Raw genomic sequence first — 27500 nt, forward strand, 5'->3', positions numbered from 1 at the left:
TCACACTGGCCGATTTCCACCAAGGCAGGGTGGCCCGAAAAAGAAAAACTTTCACCATCATTCACTCCATCACTGTCTTGCCAGAAGGGTGCTTTACACTACAGTTTTTAAACTGCAACATTAACACCCCTCCTTCAGAGTGCAGGTACTGTACTTCCCATCTCTAGGACTCAAGTCCGGCCCGCCGGTTTCCCTGAACCCCCTCATAAATGTTACCTTGCTCACACTCCAACAGCACGTCAAGTATTAAAAACCATTTGTCTCCATTCACTCCTATCAAACACGCTCATGCATACCTGCTGGAAGTCCAAGCCCCTCGCACACAAAACCTCCTTTACCCCCTCTCTCCAACCTTTCCTAGGCCGACCCCTACCCCGCCTTCCTTCCACTACAGACTGATACACTCTTGAAGTCATTCTGTTTCGCTCCATTCTCTCTACATGTCCGAACCACCTCAACAACCCTTCCTCAGCCCTCTGGACAACAGTTTTGGTAATCCCGCACCTCCTCCTAACTTCCAAACTACGAATTCTCTGCATTATATTCACACCACACATTGCCCTCAGACATGACATCTCCACTGCCTCCAGCCTTCTCCTCGCTGCAACATTCATCACCCATGCTTCACACCCATATAAGAGCGTTGGTAAAACTATACTCTCATACATTCCCCTCTTTGCCTCCAAGGACAAAGTTCTTTGTCTCCACAGACTCCTAAGTGCACCACTCACTCTTTTTCCCTCATCAATTCTATGATTCACCTCATCTTTCATAGACCCATCCGCTGATACGTCCACTCCCAAATATCTGAATACATTCACCTCCTCCATACTCTCTCCCTCCAATCTGATATTCAATCTTTCATCACCTAATCTTTTTGTTATCCTCATAACCTTACTCTTTCCTGTATTCACCTTTAATTTTCTTCTTTTGCACACCCTACCAAATTCATCCACCAATCTCTGCAACTTCTCTTCAGAATCTCCCAAGAGCACAGTGTCATCAGCAAAGAGCAGCTGTGACAACTCCCACTTTGTGTGTGATTCTTTATCTTTTAACTCCACGCCTCTTGTCAAGACCCTCGCATTTACTTCTCTTACAACCCCATCTATAAATATATTAAACAACCACGGTGACATCACACATCCTTGTCTAAGGCCTACTTTTACTGGGAAATAATTTCCCTCTTTCCTACATACTCTAACTTGAGCCTCACTATCCTCGTAAAAACTCTTCACTGCTTTCAGTAACCTACCTCCTACACCATACACTTGCAACATCTGCCACATTGCCCCCCTGTCCACCCTGTCATACGCCTTTTCCAAATCCATAAATGCCACAAAGACCTCTTTAGCCTTATCTAAATACTGTTCACTTATATGTTTCACTGTAAACACCTGGTCCACACACCCCCTACCTTTCCTAAAGCCTCCTTGTTCATCTGCTATCCTATTCTCCGTCTTACTCTTAATTCTTTCAATAATAACTCTACCATACACTTTACCATGTATATATATAGATATATATAGATATATATATATATATATATATATATATATATATATATATATATAATTAATATGTATGTATATATATATATGTTTATTTATATATATATATATATATATATATATATATATACATATATATGTATATATATATATATATATATATATATATATATATATATATATATATATATATATATATATATATATATATATATATATATATATATATATATATATATATATATATGAACATATATATTACTTTAGCTACCAAAAACGATGAAACAAACACACAGACACAGACAGACAGACACACAGATAGACAGACAGACACACAGATAGACAGGCACACACACAGATAGACAGAGAGACAGACAGACAGACACACACACAAACACACACACACACACACACACACACACACACACACACACACACACACACACACACACACACACACACACACACACACACACACACACACACAAATATGAGGGGGAAAGAGATTAATTAAGCCAGGTTTAATATTCACCCAGAGTGAGTCTGACAATGTTGCTTTGCAATTTGTTGTTGCTCTGATGTTTGAGTACATACTAGGGTGAAAATATGAAGTGAAGCAGAGGGAGATGTTGCTCTGATGTTTGAGTACATACTGGGGGTGAAAATATGAGCTGGAACAGAGGGAGATGAGACAACGAGGAACTAACAAACCGAAGGGTAAATGTGGGAGAATTAGACAGGTCCTTTGGAAATGAAATGGGGTGGGAGGACAGGCGACTGTGCGGGTAGATTGGTTGGCTTGGGTTGGACTTGGTTGATTTTTGGGAAGGTGGGTTGGCTTGGAGTGGATGAATAAGTGGTTGCTTGGTTGGGTGGGAAGGTGGGTGGGTTGGTGGCAGGTGAGCCGCTTCACAGATGTACTGTGATGTCCAGGCCATGTCAGCGATTATTAAAGTCGCAGCGTTGTGCCTGAGTCTGCGAGCAAGAGAGAGAGAGAGAGAGAGAGAGAGAGAGAGAGAGAGGGACAGAGAGAGAGAGAGAGAGAGAGAGAGAGAGACCGACACAGACACAGAAACGAATCACATGCAAGATTTGCTTTAATAAGAGAATGTAAGGTGATCAACTGGACAAACTCAGTTGAGCCAAAAGAGAAAACATGTTAAAAGTTTTTTTTCATGTCACTGAAGGATGATTGGGTCGAGCTAGCCGCTGATGTGTGTGCGAGTGTAAATACTGGCAGTGGGGAGGAACACGCAGACAAGGCAGAAAAATGCCTGATGCAGGGAAAGTGGGGTGAGAGAGGGAGAGAAAGATGGGTAAACGGAAAGAGGGAAGGGATGCTGTGTGAGAGGGAGAGTGCCAGAGGGTGAGAGGGATAGAGCAAGTGATGGAAAGAGAGAGGTATACAGAGCAGGTGATGGAGGGGGAGGGATGGAGAGCAAGTAATGGAGAGAGAAAGAGATAGAGCAAGAAATGGTTTGTAGTGGATAAAGCAAGTTAAGGTGGGAGATGGATAAAACAAGTGATGGAGGGAGAGAGAGGAGTAGAGTTAGAGAAAGAGTCATGGATGTAAAAGTAACAGGAGAGCGAGAGAGAGAGAGAGAGAGAGAGAGAGAGAGAGAGAGAGAGAGAGAGAGAGAGAGAGAGAGAGAGAGAGAGAGAGAGACAGAGAGACAGAGAGACAGAGAGAGAGAGAGACAGAGACAGACAGAGAGAGAAATGAAAGAGAGAGATGTAACAAAAGGAAGATACTAAAGTAGAAAAACAAAAAGAGAAAGTGAAAAGAAATAGTGTAAGAAAGTAAGAGAAGAACAGAGGAAGAGAAAGCTAAAAGGGGGCAAAGCCCCCCATAAAAAAATATGAAGTCATTATATTCAGAACTCTGAAAGGAAAAAAAAGGACAGTTTTAGAATAAGCAAAAAAAAAAAAAAAAATATATGTATATATATATATATATATATATATATATATATATATATATATATATATATATATATATATATATATATATATATATATATATATATATATATATATATATATATATATATATATATATATATATATATATATATATATATATATATATATATATATATGATTATGATGGAAAATATCATCTCAGTTTCAAGACATCTTGAATAATTTTCTCTCTCTCTCTCTCTCTCTCTCTCTCTCTCTCTCTCTCTCTCACTATCTATCTCTCTATCATTTTTACACAGGATTTTTCTAAGATTAGGTTAAGGTTCCTTAGTATATTTACAAGCTAAGAGCTGTTACCTACAACAGCTGGTACCTACATCAGCACTTACCTACATCAGCTGTTACCTACAACAGCTGGTACCTACATCAGCACTTGCCTACATCAGCTGTTACCTACAACAGCTGGTACCTACATCAGCACTTGCCTACATCAGCTGTTACCGACAACAGCTGGTACCTACATCAGCACTTGCCTACATCAGCTGTTACCTACAACAGCTGGTACCTACATCAGCACTTGCCTACATCAGCTGTTACCGACAACAGCTGGTACCTACATCAGCACTTGCTACCATCGGCTGTTACCTACAACAGCTGGTACCTACATCAGCACTTGCTACATCAGCTGTTACCGACAACAGCTGGTACCTACATCAGCACTTACACATCGCTGTTACCTACAACGCTGGTACCTACATCAGCACTTTACCGCCATCACAGCGACCTACAACAGCTGGTACCTACATCAGCACTTACCTACATCAGCTGTTACCTACAACAGCTGGTACCTACATCAGCACTTACCTACATCAGCTGTTATCTACAACAGCTGGTACCTACATCATCTCTTACCTACATCAGCTCTTACCTACATTAGCTCGTACCAACATCAGCTCTTACCTACATCAGCCCTTACCTACAACAGCTGGTACCTACATCAGCTCTTACCAACATCAGCTGGTACCTAATCAGCTCTTACCTACATCAGCTGGCACCTACATCAGCTCTTACGAACATCAGCTGGTACCTACATCAGCTCTTACCTACATCAGCTGGTACCTACGTCAGATGGTACCTACATCAGCTCTTACCTACATCAGCTGATACCTACATCCGTTGTTACCTACATCAGCTCTCTCTCTCTCTCTCTCTCTCTCTCTCTCTCTCTCTCTCTCTCTCTCTCTCTCTCTCTCTCTCTCTCTCTCTCTCTCTCTCTCTCTCTCTCTCTCTCTCTCTCTCTCTCTCTCTCTCTCTCTCTCACAGTGTCAATATGACCGCCCGAGGAAGAACACACGCGGGAGAACACTTTCTTCGGAATAAACCTGACCAGAAGCCACACCACGTAGCAAGTAAATGGCTGGTCGCAGTGCAACAACAAACACAGCCTGGCGGGTCGCACAAAGCAAACATTTACACAAGAGACAGAGAAAAAGACAATACAAAAAAAGAAAAGTTTGATTCGCTCTGAGAGGTTGGTTTTTGGCCATTTTGTCACCGGGCCCAGACTCGATCTCTGCAAACGTTTACACTAAAGTGAAATGCGTTTGATTTGTGGCCTGATGTCAGGAAACGTTTGAAATGGAATGAAATATGCCTGGTTTGTTGAGATATATTTCTGGTTTACATTTAATGTCAGAAAACGTTTGAAATAGAGTGAAATACGTTTGATTTGCGGTCTGATTTCAGAAAACGTTTGAAATATATCGAAATACGTCTGACTTATTAAGAAATCTTTTTGGTTTCTATACAATGTCAGAAAACGTTGGAAATAGATCGAAATACGTCTGACTTATTAAAATATCTTCTTGGTTTTTATACAATGTCTGAAAACGTTTGAAATAGATCGAAATACGTCTGACCTGTTTAGATTTTTTTTTTTGGTTTCTGTATAAAGTTAGAAAACCTTTGAAATAATGCGAAATATGTTTGTTGTTTCAAAGGCATATTTGATCTATTTCTGCTGTCAGTCAGCATTTACAGTGGGGGGGTAAAATGGGTCAGATTTACTAAAATATTTTAAAGTGTTTCTTTCTGACGTCAGCAAACGCTTGACTAGAGTGAAAGATATCTATTATGACAAAATGTTTTTTGCTGACGTCACCATACGTTCTAAACGTGAAAAAAACGTAGCGTATAGTAGTAGAGAATTATATTGCTATGGGAGTTTCCCAATACACTTAACGTTCCCAACTTTTTCTATATCCTTGCACCCTTAGGAAATTTTGAATTGATGTTGCAGTCAAAAGTAATATGAAGAAGATGTAGAAGTCAAATGCCCAAATTTTGAATTACAAATTGAATCAAATACAATTCTGTGAGTGAACAAATCGAATTCAAAAGATAAGCTTTTAATTCAGTTTTTTTTTTGTGTCGTACCCCCTGAAATGCCATCTCGCACCTCCTGGAGGTGCGTGAACCCAAGGGTGGGAACCCCTGCGTCAGACGAATGAGACGAATGTTCCCCCTATTGCTTGAGGCTCAACTTGCTAAATTGCTCTAATTGGCAATGCTGGTCCCATTTGCACATATAATTAAGTTCATTAGATGTTCACTGGGAGTGAACTGAAAGACTCGCCTTGTGTCGTTGTCTAAACTGCGTTGTCACTCTCAGGGTGTCGTCGTTACTGCCTGGTCGTTGTCGTAGCCAACGAGGTGGTCGTCGACTTGTAGTTGGTCGTTGTTTGTCGTTGGCAGGTCGTGGATGATGTGTTGGTTACTCCTACCTTGGTGTCTCTCTTCTCTCACCTCCACTTCGAGACTTTTTTCTCCTCCTCCGTCTCATCTCCTCCACTTCAAAGTGCTTTTTATCTCATTTACACCATTACAAGTCTTCTCCTCTACCTTACCTCCTCTTCGAGTCTTCCCTTTTACGTCATCTCCTCTTCAAGACTTCTCCTCTACCTCATCTCCTCTTCAAGACTTCTTCTCTACTGCATCTCTTCAAATCTTCACTACCTCATCTCCTCTTCAAGACTTCTCCTCTACATCACCTCCTCCTCCTCATATCTTCTCCTCTACTTCCCTCCTCGTCAAGACTTCTCTCCCTCACCTCTTCAGATCTCCTCTTCATGTTTTCTCCTCTACTTCACCACCACTTCAGGTCTCTTCTACCTTACCTCCTTCCCTTCAAGACTGCCCCGTCATTTCCAGTTATCCCCCTTGGCTCCTATTCTCTACCTCTCTTCTCCCTACTTTCTTCTACTCTCTCCCTTCCTCCACCTTAATCTTACCTCCCTTCATCTCAGTCCCACTTCCATCCTTCCCTCGTGTTGCCACAGGACTACAGAACAATAAAATACCCATTACTGCAAATACTCATTGGTATTCCGGTGTGAGTTGTCTCCCCATAACAGAGAAGATGCAAATGTTCCCAAAATGCCGACAACAATGTCTTAAATACATTTTTGTGCCCTCAAAGGGACTTTTTCTTTTAGTAAATGGATGTCATGAGAGCCTATTCTAATCAAGGCTGAAAAGGATATGTGTGTGTGTGTGAGTGAGAGAGAGTGAGAGAGAGAGAGAGAGAGAGAGAGAGAGAGAGAGAGAGAGAGAGAGAGAGAGAGAGAGAGAGAGAGAGAGAGAGAGAGAGAGAGAGAGAGAGAGAGAGAGAGAGAGAGAGAGAGAGAGAGAGAGAGAGAGTGAGAGAGAGAGAAACGGGGAAGGGCTTTCTTTTTCCTAAGGACTACGAACACGGGTATGTCTCATAACAATAAAAATACTTTCAAATGAGCTGATGTAGGTAACAGCTCTTAGCTTGCCAATAAAGTTAGGAATCCTTAACCTGTAAATAGCTTGTCAATAAAGTTAGGGATCCTTAACCTTGTCAAACCCTGTGTAAAAAAAAAAAAAAAAAAAAAAAAAAATAGGGTATAAAATATCGACAAGTTGATGATTAAGACACATGTGCAACAGCTGGGTATCTTTATAGTTGAAACGTTTCGCCTACACAGTAGATTTCTTCAGTCAAACAGAGGCAGCAGGTGTAGTTGTGAAATGAAGATGATATAATCAGCCCACCAACCTTGGAAAATAGTGCTTGAGGTGGTCAGTCCCTAAGCCTCGAGAAGGTTCAACTCTTTGTTCTAGAACTGACTTACTACACCTGCTGCCTCTGTATTTAACTGAAGAAGCCTACTGTGTAGGCGAAAGGTTTCCACAGGTATGATATATGGTATCTGGCTGTTCAAATAGAGAGCCAACAAATGAGCAATTAATAAAGGCAATCAAGGAATGTTACGGATCAAAAGCATTCACCTAAGGTTGTTTTTGAGCGCCAGCATGTTCCTATCGCCAATAATATTGACAACGTGCACATAATATTGTGGTAGATAACACATTATTATAGCCAGTTTAACAATTTCTCCCTCACAGATTACTGCTCATATACCCATTCATAATACAGAGCTCTAGTGTGTATTAATCCTCTGAAAGCAGGCGAGGAACTGAACTAAAAAGACGAATTTTAGTTACAAAGTAAACTAACTTGGGGTCCTCACCCTCACTCTGATTGACATTTACAAGAAGTAATTATCCTCCAAAATGAGCTGCAAGGCTTTTAGCGGACAGTGTTGTTGCGTGGGGGAAGGGGGAGTATACAGAAAAACAATTACTTACCTCAGCCCACGCCGCATTAATCCTGTCAAAAATATTATTCAAACACGAGTACCGAGGGTCGGAAGACAGTCAGCTATATGTGCATTTAAAGGCGCAGGATCTGGCACTTATTACATTTCACTGTTCCTTGCATTCCGCTGTTCCTTGCATTTCACCGCTAGTTGCATTCCACACGCACACACGCACACGTATATATATATATATATATATATATATATATATATATATATATATATATATATATATATATATATATATATATATATATATATATATATATATATATGGTATAAACCTTGGTAATAAATACCGACAAGTTGGTTTAGAAAGACACGAAACGTTTTCTAATAAATATGTTATAGTGTTTGCTTACGTGTCTTTCTAAACCAGATATATATATATATATATATATATATATATATATATATATATATATATATATATATATACATAAATCTAAGATGTCCTTGAGGTGAATTTGCAGGTACGTAATGTTGTATGTGAGTGGCTGGGTCAGGTGTATGAAGACGTCTTGCTAGAAGGTTGGGTTAAGTTAGGTTAGGTAAGGTTAGGTTAGGTTAGGTTAGGTTAGGTTAGGTAAGGTTAGGTTAGGTTAGGTTAGGTTAGGTAAGGTTAGATTAGGTTAGGTTAGGTTAGGTTAGGTTAGGTTAGGTTAGGTTAGGTAAGGTTAGGTTAGGTTAGGTTAGGTTAGGTTAGGTTAGGTTAGGTTAGGTTAGGTTAGGTTAGGTTAGGTTAGGTAAGGTTAGGTTAGGTTAGGTTAGGTTAGGTAAGGTTAGATTAGGTTAGGTTAGGTTAGGTAAGGTTAGGTTAGGTTAGGTAAGGTTAGATTAGGTTAGGTTAGGTTAGGTTAGGTTAGGTTAGGTTAGGTTAGGTTAGGTTAGGTTAGGTTAGGTTAGGTAAGGTTAGGTTAGGTTAGGTTAGGTTAGGTAAGGTTAGATTAGGTTAGGTTAGGTTAGGTAAGGTTAGGTTAGGTTAGGTAAGGTTAGATTAGGTTAGGTTAGGTTAGGTTAGGTTAGGTTAGGTTAGGTTAGATTAGGTTAGGTTAGGTTAGGTAAGGTTAGGTTAGGTTAGGTTAGGTTAGGTAAGGTTAGATTAGGTTAGGTTAGGTTAGGTTGGGTTAGGTTAGGTTAGGTTAGGTAAAGTTTGTCAGAAAACAGGACCCCAATGGAAATAAGTGACTTTGACTGTATTGGGTTATCCCCGGACCCAGGTAATCAACACATATGTTACTGTGTGATAATTTATGTAACTGTATTTTTGTTTGTGTATCTGTACCTAAATAAACTATTTCCTGACACCAGTCGTAGTCATGACTAGCGGCAGGAGAAGCTTCTGGTCATCTGACCGAGCCCTTTCGCTGGCTTGCTGGAGAAACATTTCGTCAGTAAGGGTATACCTACGTCTTACCTGGAGTTTACCTGGAGAGAGTTCCGGGGGTCAAGGCCCCCGCGGCCCGGTCTGTGACCAGGCCTCCTGGTGGATCAGAGCCTGATCAACCAGGCTGTTGCTGCTGGCTGCACGCAAACCAACGTACGAGCCACAGCCCGGCTGGTCAGGAACCGACTTTAGGTGCTTGTCCAGTGCCAGCTTGAAGACTGCCAGGGGTCTGTTGGTAATCTCCCTTATGTATGCTGGGAGGCAGTTGAACAGTCTCGGGCCCCTGACACTTATTGTATGGTCTCTTAACGTGCTAGTGACACCCTTGCTTTTCATTGGGGGGATGTTGCATCGTCTGCCAAGTCTTTTGCTTTCGTAGTGAGTGATTTTCGTGTGCAAGTTCGGTACTAGTCCCTCTAGGATTTTCCAGGTGTATATAATCATGTATCTCTCCCGCCTGCATTCCAGGGAATACAGGTTTAGGAACCTCAAGCGCTCCCAGTAATTGAGGTGTTTTATCTCCGTTATGCGCGCCGTGAAGGTTCTCTGTACATTTTCTAGGTCAGCAATTTCACCATCATTGAAAGGTGCTCTTAGTGTGCAGCAATATTCCAGCCTAGATAGAACAAGTGCCCTGAAGAGTGTCATCATGGGCTTGGCCTCCCTAGTTTTGAAGGTTCTCATTATCCATCCTGTCTTTTTTCTAGCAGACGCGATTGATGCAATGTTATGGTCCTTGAAGGTGAGATCCTCCGACATTATCACTCCCAGGTCTTTGACGTTGTCGTTTCGCTCTATTTTGTGGCCAGAATTTGTCTTGCACAGGTGTCTTGCTCATCATCCCCCAGAGTAAAAAACCGATTTGCTGTGAAAATGAAAGAAATTCTCACGAGAGAAAGTAATGCTTTATTCCAAATAGACATACTCGTATATCACTATCATGGCTGCCTTCTCGTTAGCTAGTTAACCATCTCTCACACTGTTGCAAATCCGCGCGAGATGTAACCAAATTTAATTCCAACGCCATCCTTCTGTAAAGTCAATTGTCTGTGTCAAGGGATGGAGGAGGACAGGAAAGGGTGAATAAATGGGTAAGGAGTAAGTAAGGGAAGAGGTGGGTTAGAGAGTGCCGAGGAAGCTCGTGTCGAAGTAAAGGAAGAGGTGGGTTAGAGAGCTTCGAGGAAGCCCGTGTCGAAGTAAGGGAAGAGGTGGGTTAGAGAGCACAGAGGAAGCTCGTGTCGAAGTAATTGAAGAGGAGGGTTAGAGAGCACAGAGGAAGCTCGTGTCAAAATAAGGGAAGAGGTGAGTTAGAGAGTGCCGAGGAAGCCCGTGTCGAAGTAAGGGAAGAGGTGGGTTAGAGAGTGCCGAGGAAGCCCGTGTCGAAGTAAGGGAAGAGGTGGGTTAGAGAGAGCCGAGAAAGCCCGTGTCGCGCTCGTTCTGACATAACGCGAAGCGATCCAAGTGAATTTTTAATAGCATGCAAATTGCGGCCGTAGCTCCCGAGAAATTAAATTCGCTCGGCAATTAACACAGAGATTGAAAAGTGCGTCATGAGCTACTCTCAGTAATTACTGTTAAGTTTGGACATTGAGAGGGTAAGAAGCTATTATTATTAGCATGAATTACAAAACATCAGACGGCTTTGTGATTTGCACCGCGTAACATGAATTACAAGGTGGAAGATGTCGATAAATTAGACACATGTGCAATATTTGAGTATCTCTTTTGTGGACACGTTTCGCCACACAATGGCTTCACCAGTGCGGCAAAACGTTGCCACAGTAAAGATACCCAAGTGTTGTACATGTGACTAATTTATCAACCTGTCGTTTCTCAGAGCCATTTATTTACGTAGCAGATGATAAGCGAAATCATCCTCCGCCTTGTAAATAAGACACAGGCATAGGACGGGGACATTTATTACGGAACTCTTCCGCTCACTGGGGCTTTGTGTCTTATTTACAAACCTGTCGATATTTGAACCAGCTCTGGCCCATCTTCCTCCTCGTGCAATATAGATGACAACAGCGATGCTTCAATTGATCCCAAGGACAGGGAAGAGAAATAAGATATGTTTTTTCCTTTGCCGCTCGATGTCAAATGTGATCTGTGGATTACCATATTGATAGGGGTTGAAAAATGCAATATTGCAAATGCTTAATACAAAACGAAGCCATGTGACTCAATTTTTTAATGCGGACTACAATTTATCCGAGTTGAAAACTCTACTAAAGTCATTATTTTGAATGTATTACTAAACTACATCAACAGGACTCACGAAATCGTAATGACACGATTGCAAACAAACATACCACGGGCGGGGGTTAGAACCCGCGATCGGTCAGGAGTTTTGAGACTCTCTGATCGCGGGTAGTATCCCCGCCCGTGGTATGGTTTTTTTTTTACATTAACAGGCATGTGAGGGGAGGCAATTGGTTTTTATGATTTGAGGTGCTGTTGGAGTGCTAGCCAGGTAACATGAAATGATTCGGGGAAACTGGTTAACACGACTTGAGTCCTGGAGGTGGAGAGTACAGTGCCTGCACTCTGGAAGAAACGAAGCGGGATATTGTACTTTGGAGGGGTATCTGAGCTGTAGTATTGGCCTGTCTCTGGCAAGACGGTGACGAAATGAGTGATGGTGAAAGTTTTTCTTTAATATCGGGTCACCCTACCTCGGTGGGAGACGGCCGGTGTGTTAAAAAAAATTATGTTTTGGTGGCTTGCAGCTCTGTGGCAGCTGCTACGGCTCACAACCGAGGGATAAGGGTGTATTCCTGGGCGGGTCGAGACGATAGGGTGATATTCCTTTCACTTGTTGCCCCTGTTTAAATAATAATAATAATAATAATAATAATAATAATAATAATAATAATAATAATAATAATAATAATAATAATAATAATAATAATAATAATAATAATAATAATAAGCTTGATTTCAACAAGTTCATGTACAACGTATACAGGCCATAGCTGACATCAGTGACATACTATATAGAAAACCCCTGGCTATGCAGAGCATTTCGGACAAAAAAGTCAGGTTAATTTTGTCCCTAGAATGCCACCCACACCAGTCTGCTAACACCCAGGTACCTACTTACTGCTAGGTGAACAGGGATAGCAGGTGTCTTAAGGAATCACGTCGTACTATTTCCACCCGTCCCGACGATCGAACCACGAACCTCAGTGGGTGAGCCGAGTGCTCTAGCACCCGAGCTACGGGACACACTTGCGTAGTAGTGAACTATTTACGGTCCCTTCCTGGAGAGGCAGAAGCATATCTTACATAGAACTGAGATTAGAGGTAAACTGGGGTAGGATATCAGCAATTATAGGTTGTAAACTCATCATTTTGATAGAAACGTCTCACAGAGCGAGAAAAATGAACTGTAAACTCAGATATCGTCAATATACTATTAATACCTCACAGTATCAGTCGCTGGCATACGATAATCTCGTCTCCTGAGCTAGACGATTCCTTGAACATTAATACGTAAATCAAGCTCGTCTACGTACCCAAAGGACCTAATTATCGTTTCAAAGGCCAATTTGCTATTATAAAATATCTCAATGGCCGTACTTATTGGGTAATTATTATAGTGAAGGATGTGAGCTGCAAGACTCGTGGAGCAATCATCTCTAGAAGTTGTTGTTGATGCTGCTGTTGTTGTATCTTATATTGTTGTTGGTGCAGCTGTTGTTGTATCTTACATTGTTGTTGGTGCAGCTGTTGTTACTTGTTGTATCTTATGTTGTTGTTGGTGCAGCTGTTGTTGTATCTTATGTTGTTGTTGGTGCAGCTGTTGTTACTTGTTGTATCTTATGTTGTTGTTGGTGCAGCTGTTGTTGTATCTTACATTGTTGTTGGTGCAGCTGTTGTTACTTGTTGTATCTTATGTTGTTGTTGGTGCAGTTGTTGTTGTTGGTGCAGCTGTTGTTGTATCTTATGTTGCTGCTGCAGCTGTTGTTGTTGTACCGGCTGCTGCTGCTGTTGTTGTTGTACCGGCTGCTGCGACTGTTGTTGTTGTTGATATACCTGCCGCTTGTTGTATCTTATGGTACTGCTGCTGTTGTTGTTGCTTGTTGTATCTTTTGCTGTTGCTGCTGTTGTTGTACCTGCTGTTTGTATCTAATGTTGTTGCTGCTGTTGTTGTTAGTTGTTACATCTTATGCCGTTGCTGCTGCCACTGTTGTTGTACCTGCTGCTACTGCTGTTGTTGCTGTACCACCTGCTGCTTATATCTTTTGTTGCTGCTGCTGTTGATGTTGTTGTTCCTCGTTTCGTATTTGTTTTACATGTTGTGGAAATTAAGTGCCTGTTTACGTCACCTGACGTAAATCACATTAAAGTCCCAACAAGTATGAAAGATGTCGAGCCATCATGATTGAAGTCAATATTCATGCAAAATAAATAAGTTTATTCAGGTCTATACATAAATACAGTTACATAAATTATCATACACAACAGCATATGTGTAGAGTAACTAGAATAACCCAAGAAAGTCAGGCAATTCAGGGAACATCCTAGGAACAATTTCTGGAGGTCTGAAGTACAGTGCCTAGCCTCTGAAGTAAGGGTGAGAACGTTGCAATACGGAGGCTAGGAACAATTTCGGGAGGTCTGAAGTACAGTGCCTAGCCTCTGAAGTAAGGGTGAGAACGTTGTAATACGGAGGCTAGGAACAATTTCTGGAGGTCTGAGGTACAGTGCCTAGCCTCTGAAGTAAGGGTGAGAACGTTGTAATACGGAGGCAACGTTGTAATACGGAGGCTAGGAACAATTTCTGGAGGTCTGAGGTACAGTGCCTAGCCTCTGAAGTAAGGGTGAGAACGTTGCAAATACGGAGGCTAGGGACAATTTCTGGAGGTCTGAGGTACAGTGCCTAGCCTCTGAAGTAAGGGTGAGAACGTTGTAATACGGAGGCTAGGAACAATTTCTGGAGGTCTGAAGTACAGTGCCTAGCCTCTGAAGTAAGGGTGAGAACGTTGTAATACGGAGGCTAGGAACAATTTCTGGAGGTCTGAGGTACAGTGCCTAGCCTCTGAAGTAAGGGTGAGAACGTTGCAATACGGAGGCTAGGAACAATTTCTGGAGGTCTGAAGTACAGTGCCTAGCCTCTGAAGTAAGGGTGAGAACGTTGCAATACGGAGGCTAGGAACAATTTCTGGAGGTCTGAAGTACAGTGCCTAGCCTCTGAAGTAAGGGTGAGAACGTTGCAATACGGAGGCTAGGAACAATTTCTGGAGGTCTGAGGTACAGTGCCTAGCCTCTGAAGTAAGGGTGAGAACGTTGCAATACGGAGGCTAGGAACAATTTCTGGAGGTCTGAAGTACAGTGCCTAGCCTCTGAAGTAAGGGTGAGAACGTTGCAATACGGAGGCTAGGAACAATTTCTGGAGGTCTGAGGTACAGTGCCTAGCCTCTGAAGTAAGGGTGAGAACGTTGCAAATACGGAGGCTAGGGACAATTTCTGGAGGTCTGAGGTACAGTGCCTAGCCTCTCGTTGTAATACGGAGCTAGGAACAATTTCTGGAGGTCTGAGGTACAGTGCCTAGCCTCTGAAGTAAGGGTGAGAACGTTGTAATACGGAGGCTAGGAACAATTTCTGGAGGTCTGAAGTACAGTGCCTAGCCTCTGAAGTAAGGGTGAGAACGTTGCAATACGGAGGCTAGGAACAATTTCTGGAGGTCTGAAGTACAGTGCCTAGCCTCTGAAGTAAGGGTGAGAACGTTGCAATACGGAGGCTAGGAACAATTTCTGGAGGTCTGAAGTACAGTGCCTAGCCTCTGAAGTAAGGGTGAGAACGTTGTAATACGGAGGCTAGGAACAATTTCTGGAGGTCTGAAGTACAGTGCCTAGCCTCTGAAGTAAGGGTGAGAACGTTGCAATACGGAGGCTAGGAACAATTTCTGGAGGTCTGAAGTACAGTGCCTAGCCTCTGAAGTAAGGGTGAGAACGTTGCAATACGGAGGCTAGGAACAATTTCTGGAGGTCTGAGGTACAGTGCCTAGCCTCTGAAGTAAGGGTGAGAACGTTGCAATACGGAGGCTAGGAACAATTTCTGGAGGTCTGAAGTACAGTGCCTAGCCTCTGAAGTAAGGGTGAGAACGTTGCAATACGGAGGCTAGGAACAATTTCTGGAGGTCTGAAGTACAGTGCCTAGCCTCTGAAGTAAGGGTGAGAACGTTGCAATACGGAGGCTAGGAACAATTTCTGGAGGTCTGAAGTACAGTGCCTAGCCTCTGAAGTAAGGGTGAGAACGTTGCAATACGGAGGCTAGGAACAATTTCTGGAGGTCTGAAGTACAGTGCCTAGCCTCTGAAGTAAGGGTGAGAACGTTGCAATACGGAGGCTAGGAACAATTTCTGGAGGTCTGAAGTACAGTGCCTAGCCTCTGAAGTAAGGGTGAGAACGTTGCAATACGGAGGGCCGTCTGGGCAGTGATGTCAACACGCTTCTGGCAAGACAGTGACTGAATGATGGCTAATGTGTTTTTCTCCTTCAAGGGTCTGTGTTATGTGTCTGAATAATGCAGGTGATAAGACCATCTTAATAAATGGAAAACAGAGGTCCTCGGAAATTGGAAAAAAATATAAGAAAATAAATGGGCTCGTTCCGGGGAAAAAATGGGAGAGTGTGTTTTATTATTGGTAAGAGTATCGAACACATGTTGGGAAAAGGCACAAGGATGGGGGGAGGGGCCTTGAAGAGACGTTTGTCACTTCTACGTTTCGCTTATCAGAAGCTTTATTTAGCTAATACATACCTGACGAGAAAAACGCAGCAGAAATAAATGTGTTATTAGTTACTCATGTGTCTATTTGCAAGATACAGCATGACACTTAGCCAAGCAGATAAGCATCACCAAAATTTATGGAATCTGTTACCCAGAACTACAGTGAAGCCAAAGATGATTCTCTCGAATACAAGAAGACTCTACGTAAATAACCCGTTCATAGGAGAGAGAAGCTAATGACGACGTTTCGGTCCGACTTGGACCATTTACAAAATCACACTGACACAAAAGAATGAGGGAGCCAGTATATATATACTGGCTCCCTCACTCTTTTGCGTTGGTGTGACCGAAACGTCGTCGTAAGCTTTTCGCTCCTATGTGGTGGTTATTTGTGTATATCATTGACCAAATGGTACATTGTGAATGTTGTATTCTTTAAGTAATATATGTTAAGTAAAGTTAAGAAAAAGAGAGCATGGAAAGAAAGTAGAACAAGGAGGACAAAGGCTAACCCAGAAAAGTACAGAAAGGCCTTAAAATCAGTAAAGACACAGTAAAACGAAAGGAAAAGGATGTAAGGATACAGGGTCATCAGGACTAAGGTAGTGAACACCCTCTCCAAGGCTGAGGGACTGATTGCCTCTTCTTTTAACGTCTCCAGTTAGCAAGTTCTGTACTGAACTGAGAAAGTCATTGTTGAAGAAACATTTTCAAAATAAAGATACCCAGATGTTGCACATGTATCTAATATATCGACAGAGAGAATAAGGCCACAGACTATTGCATATTTTTACCCATTTATATCAGGAGATTAATTGGAAATGATCCCGTAATTACATATAATTTTAAGGTCACTCACGAATAATATTATTAGCATACCAATGGGAAGAAATACACTCTTAAAAGAGTTATAAAACTTACGAAGAATGAGAGGTAATGAGGTATAAGTAAGTAAGTAAGTAAGTAAGTAAGTTTATTCAGGTATACACAAATACAGTTACATAGAATTATCATACATAGCAGCATATGTGTAGAGAACCTAGGATAACCCAAAAAAGTCAGACAGAGTGACTTATTTCCATTGGGGTCCTTTAAGGAAAGGGTGAACAGCTAAAGTTCCTTGTATCACGAGCCCTCTCCCTTCCTCCCTCTGAAGGGATGGAAGAAATCAGTTAAAGATCCCACAACGTGTAGTGAAAGTGAAAGAAACCAGCTACCAGACACTGTCTCAAACTGAAGGCCATTTAGAGTGCTCCACGCTGAAGAACATTTAGAGTTCTTGAGAAGGAGAGCATTTAGAGTGTCTCGTACACGAGAACATTTAAAGTGCTATTAACAGTAGAACATTTATGTATAAGAAAACAAGAACAACGCTTTTCTATGCAATAAATACAATAAATACGTCTCTTCTTTCCGGATTCTGACGCTGCAGTTAACCTAAACCGAACCTTAATCAGTAGTGTTCGAGCAAAGTGAAAACTATATGGACGAAATTCATTCACTGGAATGCGAAGCCTCGCTAGAATTGGATTCTGTGACAAGTTACATTCAGAGTAGATTTCTTGTTTCTCATTGTGCAGGATGGGTGGAGATTTATTTATTTTATTTTGTGAAATGTTTAACCCGTGTGGATTATTCAGAGCAAGGACTGATGAAGGTTTGATACTCCGTCCGCTTATTGAGACACAAATATGTTATGGAATAATTGATGGTGCAGACGCCAGTGGAAGAATTGTGTAAAGTGAATCTCTGTTCATATTTCAAATATAATGAAATATTTGCGTTTTATGTTCAATGAAACAAAACTTGGTGCAGGCATGAGACGGGTTTATTTGTTTGGAATGAAAGGTCATGTGAAAATATGATTTATCATTGATCTGTGGTTCTCAACCAATGGGTCGAGGACCCCTAAGGAAGGGTTTGCTAGACTAGGCAGAAAGCAATGCTCCTCCGATCAGGGCTTAATTTTTAGCTCACGGTGCCTAAAATTACAGCTGTTACCATGTGGGGATCAGCGAAATATTTTGAGGTTTGAAAACGGTCCTATTCGAAAAGGATGGGAAAACCACTGTTTGAGAGTTCGTTTTCTCCTCGACGCTAAAAAAAAAAAATGTGTTCTGCTAAGAATACTGTTTGCTTTTGAGATCCGTTCAAAGGCAGGAGAGGTATTGAAGCTGGAATATATACAGAGCTTGTTTACTACCCACAAAGAGCCATTAAACTTTTTAAACTACCGTAAAAGCCTTAAATTAATTGCATTGTATTCTCCGTAGAAGAGAAAGGGAGATTGTCCTGATTATTTACATATGGATGAAACATAAGGGCCTAGACGGAAATTTACACAATATCATAACAGAGTACTGGGGTGAGTGATATAGATAGAAATGTAAAATAGTCCCAGTGAAAAGCAGAGACGCCATGAGCACAATGCAAACAAGGAATGTGTTGATAAACAAACTCTCGGAATCGGTGATAGGTGCATCATAGGATTTCCTTCTTCTTTCTTTCTCTGATCCAAGGTAAGGGAAGAAAAGCAGCATCGTACGACATCCAAGTAACCTACTTGGAATTGAGTAATCTTAGATTATATTACCTTAAGTAACCGCACCACATCCCCCCCCCCCATCCCCTGGAACGCCGTAAAGCTACTTTCCAGAGTGCTACGTAGCCAGCAAACCTGACAGGAGAGATGCTGCCTCTCCAATTTCCAGCCTTGCTGCCTCTTGGCGTGAGCTTTCCCCTGGCGGAGGAACCCCTGCCACAAACACATTACACGCTCGCTGGAATTCTATATCACCAGACGCCGCGACCAAAGGAGAATTGGAAGCGGGATTTCCGTTTTGTTTCATTTTTACGGCCCGGACAAGACCGCCAGACAAAATACCCTCCGGCTCCAATCCTCGATGTCATCTCAGAGCGAAATGGCATCCTACACCTCCGAGAAATCAAAGAAATCTGTATCTTTGTGTTATTTTAATTAATGTACTTGGAAGAGAGAGAGAGAGAGAGAGAGAGAGAGAGAGAGAGAGAGAGAGAGAGAGAGAGAGGGAGAGAGAGAGAGAGAGAGAGAGAGAGAGAGTTGCCGTGTTAGTCATGTGAAGTAAACTCCAATATATATATACACAAGTGGGCTCCGAGAAATGCACATTGTGAAGGGAGGAAGAGGACGTACAAGGGGTCTAGGAAAGCAGAAGCAGAGGTAACAACATCAACAGCAGCGAAAATGCCAGCAACAGTAGCAGAAGCAGCATCAACAGCAGAAAAAACGGCAGCAGCAGCAGAAAGAACAACAGCAACAACACCAACGGTAACAATACCAGTAGCATCATTATCAGCACTGCAAACAGCAGCAACATCAATAGTATCACCCCTTCAATAACATCAACAGCAGCAACAGTAACAGTTGCACCCATTCAATGACTTCAACAGCAGCGATAGCAGCAACATCACCAACAGAAACACAGATAGTAGCACGCTTCAGTGACATCAACAGCAGCAGCAACTTCATGGTGCCCGAGACAAAACCTATAAGCTCCTTCTCAGCACGTATGCCGTATTCTATTCAAGATTGATGGACTGACCACATCGACTCAAGGTTGAGGGACTGATTACCTCATTCTCCTCCTGTTCTTCAAGATTCTCCTTTGTATGGACTGATGAAGCCACTGTGTGGAGAAACGTTTCCTCAATAAAGATACCCAAGAGTTGCACATGTGTCTAATTTATCAACATGTCGGTTCTCTGAACCATTCATCTACAAACCTAACAGGCAGCTGCAACAAACACACTGTAACCCTCTCAGAAGACGTTTCGCCCAGTATTGACTTTCAAGCCTTCAGAAAAAACTAATTCTAATACACATGTAGCAGTGAAGTGAAGAGAGAAGGAAAGGTCACATCAGGACGCAGAAAGGTCAGGAAAGTGGGAGGTCAGGTCACGGGTACCGTCGCATGAGCAAGGCCCTATGTGGTAAGTACCTAGCCATTGGTACACTATAGGTTTCTTCATGCTTGATGCCACCCTGATTCTGCTCAATGGTGTTATGTACCACAGTGACTGCTGCTTCAAGACACGTCCTTCTCGTCCTGTCATCCTCTCACTGGATGAGCTTGGCCTTGTTCCCACGCCATAAGACGTGTGTCTGAGTCCATGTAAGTGACGGATGCGTTATGTTATTGATCCAGCATGCTTAATTATGCTCCTGATGTCTGACAACAAAGTTATGTATGATGTTACATGTATAACATAATGTCGCAAAGTGCTTGGGGAAATTGTTCACGTTATCTGTGTTGCTGGAAAATAAGAAATATATCTTTTGTAGGCTGTTATAGGTTAGAGTTGCAGCAATACCACTAGTAACAACAGCCTCGGGACCAGCAGTAATAATGTCAATAAAGCAGCAGCAGCAGCAGCAGTCAAAAACCACGGCAACAATAACAGTGGCAGCATCAGTAGAAATAACAGCCGCAGTAACAACAGCAGCAACACAGGCAGTAACAACAGTAAAAATAACAACAGTACCACCACCAGTGTCGAGAACAACAACAGCAATAACAGTAGCAACCCCATCATTATCAACAATAAAAACATCAACAACAGAAGTCCCAGTAGTAAAAACAATACCAGCAGCAACATTCAAAACAACGACAGCACCATTAGAAACAACACCAGTAGCATGGGAACAAGAACAACACCAGTCGCAACAACATCAAGTGCAACAGCGAGTCCCAGCTGTAACAAGAGCAGGCGAGACATCAACAACAACAATAGACGCAGCAGCAGTAACAAGCAGCAGTTACGTTCAGTGCAGGTCTGAGACAGCTACGAGCTGCGGGTTTCCTATATGACGTGTGGGAGCGCCGGGGGCACATTCCGCTATTTCGCTGCCTGCACAAACGCCCACGTAATATACATGGGTGGTGGGAGTTTATGCGTGGGCGGCTCAACTCCACACGCTGTCCTCTGAGTTCGGGGACACACACACACACCACACAGGCAGAGAGTTAAGAGAGGAATATAATGTGAAGCTTTTTTCACTGCCCGAGAAGGATTCCAAGCACTTGCATGTTTATGGTCTTATTATTGGCTCTGCTTCTGTTATCGTTAAGAATAGTGTTGCCACCACCACCACTGCTACTGTTGTTGTTGTTGCTGCTGCTGCTATTGATGCTACTACTGCTGCTGCTTCTGCTACTACTGCTGCTGCTGCTGCTGCTGCTATTGATGCTACTACTGCTGCTGCTGCTGCTGCTACTACTGCTGCTACTGCTGCTATTGATGCTACTACTGCTGCTGCTGCTGCTGCTATTGATGCTACTACTACTGCTGCTGCTGCTGCTACTGCTGCTGCTATTGATGCTACTACTGCTGCTGCTGCTGCTATTGTTGTTACTGTTGCTGCTGCTGATACGAGGAAAATTCCTCTCAATTCGATGATGTGATTTAAGGTCATTAAGGAAGCTAGATGTACAGGTAAGTTGCACTCAAACAGAACACAATCTCACAAGCCGCTGCCATATTTCTCCCCACTGAAAGATAAAACATTAATGAAATCTATTTCGCTGTTTACGAGAAGGAGTATAATAATTTATAACTACAAACTATTTCATGTAAATGAAAATTTATGGTATCAATTCGATATCACGTAAATACTAAGAAAAATCCTAATTAAGGTTATGTTAACGTCCATTATGAGTCCATTAGGAAAATGTATTTATTTTGATAGAAATAGTCTTGTATTCATAATAATGTGTTTAATATAAAGACTTTTATTATTTTCATTCTTGAATGCTCAAAAATATATTGGTTTTACTACATATGCTGCATATTTATATATAATATGTATTTAAAAAAACTCAGCCTTAATATAGGCTTCGATATTAAGTCTTATATATATATATATATATATATATATATATATATATATATATATATATATATATATATATATATATATATATATATATATATATATATATATATATATATATATATATATATATCACAGTAGTAGGTTGGTAGACAGCAACCACCCAGGGAAGTACTACCGTCCTGCCAGATGACTGTGAAACAAAAACCTGTAACTGTTTTGCATGATGGTAGGATTGCTGGTTTCTTTTTCTGTCTCATAAACACGCTAAGATAACAGGGATATCTTGCTACTCCTACTTACACTTTGGTCACACTTCACAGACACGCACATGCATATATATATATACATACATCTAGGTTTTTCTCTTTTTTCTAAATAGCTCTTGTTCCTTTTTATTTCTTCTATTGTCCATGGGGAAGTGGAAAAGAATCTTTCCTCCGTAAGCCATGCGTGTCGTATGAGGCGACTAAAATGCCGGGAGCAATGGGCTAGTAACCCCTTCTCCTGTATACAATTACTAAAAAAGAGAAGAAGAAAAACTTTATAAAACTGGGTTGCTTAAATGTGCGTGGATGTAGTGCGGATGACAAGAAACAGATGATTGCTGATGTTATGAATGAAAAGAAGTTGGATGTCCTGGCCCTAAGCGAAATAAAGCTGAAGGGGGTAGGAGAGTTTCAGTGGGGGGAAATAAATGGGATTAAATCTGGAGTATCTGAGAGAGTTAGAGCAAAGGAAGGGGTAGCAGTAATGTTAAATGATCAGTTATGGAAGGAGAAAAGAGAATATGAATGTGTAAATTCAAGAATTATGTGGATTAAAGTAAAGGTTGGATGCGAGAAGTGGGTCATAATAAGCGTGTATGCACCTGGAGAAGAGAGGAATGCAGAGGAGAGAGAGAGATTTTGGGAGATGTTAAGTGAATGTATAGGAGCCTTTGAACCAAGTGAGAGAGTAATTGTGGTAGGGGACTTGAATGCTAAAGTAGGAGAAACTTTTAGAGAGGGTGTGGTAGGTAAGTTTGGGGTGCCAGGTGTAAATGATAATGGGAGCCCTTTGATTGAACTTTGTATAGAAAGGGGTTTAGTTATAGGTAATACATATTTTAAGAAAAAGAGGATAAATAAGTATACACGATATGATGTAGGGCGAAATGACAGTAGTTTGTTGGATTATGTATTGGTAGATAAAAGACTGTTGAGTAGACTTCAGGATGTACATGTTTATAGAGGGGCCACAGATATATCAGATCACTTTCTAGTTGTAGCTATACTGAGAGTAAAAGGTAGATGGGATACAAGGAGAATAGAAGCATCAGGGAAGAGAGAGGTGAAGGTTTATAAACTAAAAGAGGAGGCAGTTAGGGTAAGATATAAACAGCTATTGGAGGATAGATGGGCTAATGAGAGCATAGGCAATGGGGTCGAAGAGGTATGGGGTAGGTTTAAAAATGTAGTGTTAGAGTGTTCAGCAGAAGTTTGTGGTTACAGGAAAGTGGGTGCAGGAGGGAAGAGGAGCGATTGGTGGAATGATGATGTAAAGAGAGTAGTAAGGGAGAAAAAGTTAGCATATGAGAAGTTTTTACAAAGTAGAAGTGATGCAAGGAGGGAAGAGTATATGGAGAAAAAGAGAGAAGTTAAGAGAGTGGTGAAGCAATGTAAAAAGAGAGCAAATGAGAGAGTGGGTGAGATGTTATCAACAAATTTTGTTGAAAATAAGAAAAAGTTTTGGAGTGAGATTAACAAGTTAAGAAAGCCTAGAGAACAAATGGATTTGTCAGTTAAAAATAGGAGAGGAGAGTTATTAAATGGAGAGTTAGAGGTATTGGGAAGATGGAAGGAATATTTTGAGGAATTGTTAAATGTTGATGAAGATAGGGAAGCTGTGATTTCGTGTATAGGGCAAGGAGGAATAACATCTTGTAGGAGTGAGGAAGAGCCAGTTGTGAGTGTGGGGGAAGTTCGTGAGGCAGTAGGTAAAATGAAAGGGGGTAAGGCAGCCGGGATTGATGGGATAAAGATAGAAATGTTAAAAGCAGGTGGGGATATAGTTTTGGAGTGGTTGGTGCAATTATTTAATAAATGTATGGAAGAGGGTACGGTACCTAGGGATTGGCAGAGAGCATGCATAGTTCCTTTGTATAAAGGCAAAGGGGATAAAAGAGAGTGCAAAAATTATAGGGGGATAAGTCTGTTGAGTGTACCTGGTAAAGTGTATGGTAGAGTTATAATTGAAAGAATTAAGAGTAAGACGGAGAATAGGATAGCAGATGAACAAGGAGGCTTTAGGAAAGGTAGGGGGTGTGTGGACCAGGTGTTTACAGTGAAACATATAAGTGAACAGTATTTAGATAAGGCTAAAGAGGTCTTTGTGGCATTTATGGATTTGGAAAAGGCGTATGACAGGGTGGATAGGGGGGCAATGTGGCAGATGTTGCAAGTGTATGGTGTAGGAGGTAGGTTACTGAAAGCAGTGAAGAGTTTTTACGAGGATAGTGAGGCTCAAGTTAGAGTATGTAGGAAAGAGGGAAATTTTTTCCCAGTAAAAGTAGGCCTTAGACAAGGATGTGTGATGTCACCGTGGTTGTTTAATATATTTATAGATGGGGTTGTAAGAGAAGTAAATGCGAGGGTTTTGGCAAGAGGCGTGGAGTTAAAAGATAAAGAATCACACACAAAGTGGGAGTTGTCACAGCTGCTCTTTGCTGATGACACTGTGCTCTTGGGAGATTCTGAAGAGAAGTTGCAGAGATTGGTGGATGAATTTGGTAGGGTGTGCAAAAGAAGAAAATTAAAGGTGAATACAGGAAAGAGTAAGGTTATGAGGATAACAAAAAGATTAGGTGATGAAAGATTGAATATCAGATTGGAGGGAGAGAGTATGGAGGAGGTGAACGTATTCAGATATTTGGGAGTGGACGTGTCAGCGGATGGGTCTATGAAAGATGAGGTGAATCATAGAATTGATGAGGGAAAAAGAGTGAGTGGTGCACTTAGGAGTCTGTGGAAACAAAGAACTTTGTCCTTGGAGGCAAAGAGGGGAATGTATGAGAGTATAGTTTTACCAACGCTCTTATATGGGTGTGAAGCGTGGGTGATGAATGTTGCAGCGAGGAGAAGGCTGGAGGCAGTGGAGATGTCATGTCTGAGGGCAATGTGTGGTGTGAATATAATGCAGAGAATTCGTAGTTTGGAAGTTAGGAGGAGGTGCGGGATTACCAAAACTGTTGTCCAGAGGGCTGAGGAAGGGTTGTTGAGGTGGTTCGGACATGTAGAGAGAATGGAGCGAAACAGAATGACTTCAAGAGTGTATCAGTCTGTAGTGGAAGGAAGGCGGGGTAGGGGTCGGCCTAGGAAGGGTTGGAGGGAGGGGGTAAAGGAGGTTTTGTGTGCGAGGGGCTTGGACTTCCAGCAGGCATGCGTGAGCGTGTTTGATAGGAGTGAATGGAGACAAATGGTTTTTAATACTTGACGTGCTGTTGGAGTGTGAGCAAAGTAACATTTATGAAGGGATTCAGGGAAACCGGCAGGCCGGACTTGAGTCCTGGAGATGGGAAGTACAGTGCCTGCACTCTGAAGGAGGGGTGTTAATGTTGCAGTTTAAAAACTGTAGTGTAAAGCACCCTTCTGGCAAGACAGTGATGGAGTGAATGATGGTGAAAGTTTTTCTTTTTCGGGCCACCCTGCCTTGGTGGGAATCGGCCGGTGTGATAATAAAAAAATAAAAAAAATATATATATATATATATATATATATATATATATATATATATATGTCGTGCCGAATATGTAAAACTGGTCAATTAGCAAGAGCTCATTTAAAATTAAGCCCTTTCTAAAATTTTCTCTTATACGTGTAAAGATATATTTTTTTCATTAATGTTAATGTAAACAAATTTAATTTTGCTCCAAAAGAATCTTAGAAAACTTACCTAACCTTATTATAACAAGAACAATTTATTGTAGCCTAACCCAACTAAATATATTTTAGATTTGTTTACAATAATTTAATACTAAACAAACACAGTGAAATATATTTTTTTTCGTTAGGTTCAGAATGATTTTGGCGAAATTATTGCATACACAAATTTTCACTTGTCCTATATGGCAAGATGAGCGTTGCTATTTAAGCCAAGATCGCAAGTTCTGCCTATTCGGCACGATATATATATATATATATATATATATATATATATATATATATATATATATATATATATATATATGTATATATATATACATATCTTACTCTGAGAAAACTTCCCCTCATTCCAACGTTGCTACTCTTGCAACATTGCATACCTCCTGATGACACACGGAGACGTGTGAAAGTACTTGAGCTGAAGATTTCCATCCTCCTGTGGCTTGTCTTGCATATTTATATATGCAATTTATATATGCATATTTATATATGTAGGTGATACTACAGAATGCAAAATAACCAGTGTGTGTGTGTGTGTGTGTGTGTGTGTGTGTGTGTGTGTGTGTGTGTGTGTGTGTGTGTGTGTGTGTGTGTGTGTGTGTGTGTGTGTGTGTGTGTGTGTGTGTGTGTGTGTGTGTGTGTGTGTGTGTGTGTGTGTGTGTATGTGTGTGTATGTGTGTATGTGTGTGTGTGTGTGTGTGCTTACCTATTTGTACTCACCTATTTGTGGTTGCAGGGATCGAGTCATAACTCCTGGCCTCGCCTCTTCACTGATTGCTACTAGGTCCTCTCTCTCCCTGCTCCATGAGCTTTATCATACCTCGCCTTAAAACTATGTATGGTTCCCGCCTCCACTACTTCACTTTCTAGGCTATTCCACGGCTTGACTACTCTATGACTGAAGAAATACTTCCTAACATCCCTTTGATTCATCTGAGTCTTCAACTTCCAATTGTGACCTCTTGTGTCTGTGTCCCATCTCTGGAATATCCCGTCTTTGTCCACCTCGTCTATTCCGCGCAGTATTTTATATGTCGTTATCATGTTTCCCCTGACCCTCCTGTCCTCCAGTGTCGTCAGAGGCTTGCACCAGCAGAGGCTGTGTGTGTGTGTGTGTGTGTTTCTTTGTGTGTTTACAGAAAATATGCGTAAATAAATAAAAACATTTGAATCGGGTGCATGAAGAACAGTATTGCCAAACACGGTAGATATATTAAATCTATAATGTTTATGTAACATGTTCACCCGACATGTTGACCATGCTGACACACTCGGTTATAATCTAATATAGCCAGCCTCACTCCTTAATATAATATATCCACACGGGTGTAATATTCCAGGAACACGGCTGTGATCTAATATGGCTCCACTCTGAGGCAAGTAACAGTGTGATCATTAGTGAAGTCTGATGGTGTATGAGAGAGAGAGAGAGAGAGAGAGAGAGAGAGAGAGAGAGAGAGAGAG

General features: G+C 41.5%; 1 protein-coding gene across 1 annotated transcript in view; it reads right to left on the minus strand.

Moving 5' to 3' along the window:
- LOC128699003 (uncharacterized) overlaps positions 1-27500 on the minus strand; it is a 576069-nt gene that overhangs the window by 186825 nt on the left and 361744 nt on the right. The gene's annotated exons all lie outside the window — the stretch shown is intronic.

Source organism: Cherax quadricarinatus, chromosome 55 (genome assembly GCF_038502225.1).
Source record: "Cherax quadricarinatus isolate ZL_2023a chromosome 55, ASM3850222v1, whole genome shotgun sequence".
Classification (NCBI taxonomy): domain Eukaryota; kingdom Metazoa; phylum Arthropoda; class Malacostraca; order Decapoda; family Parastacidae; genus Cherax; species Cherax quadricarinatus.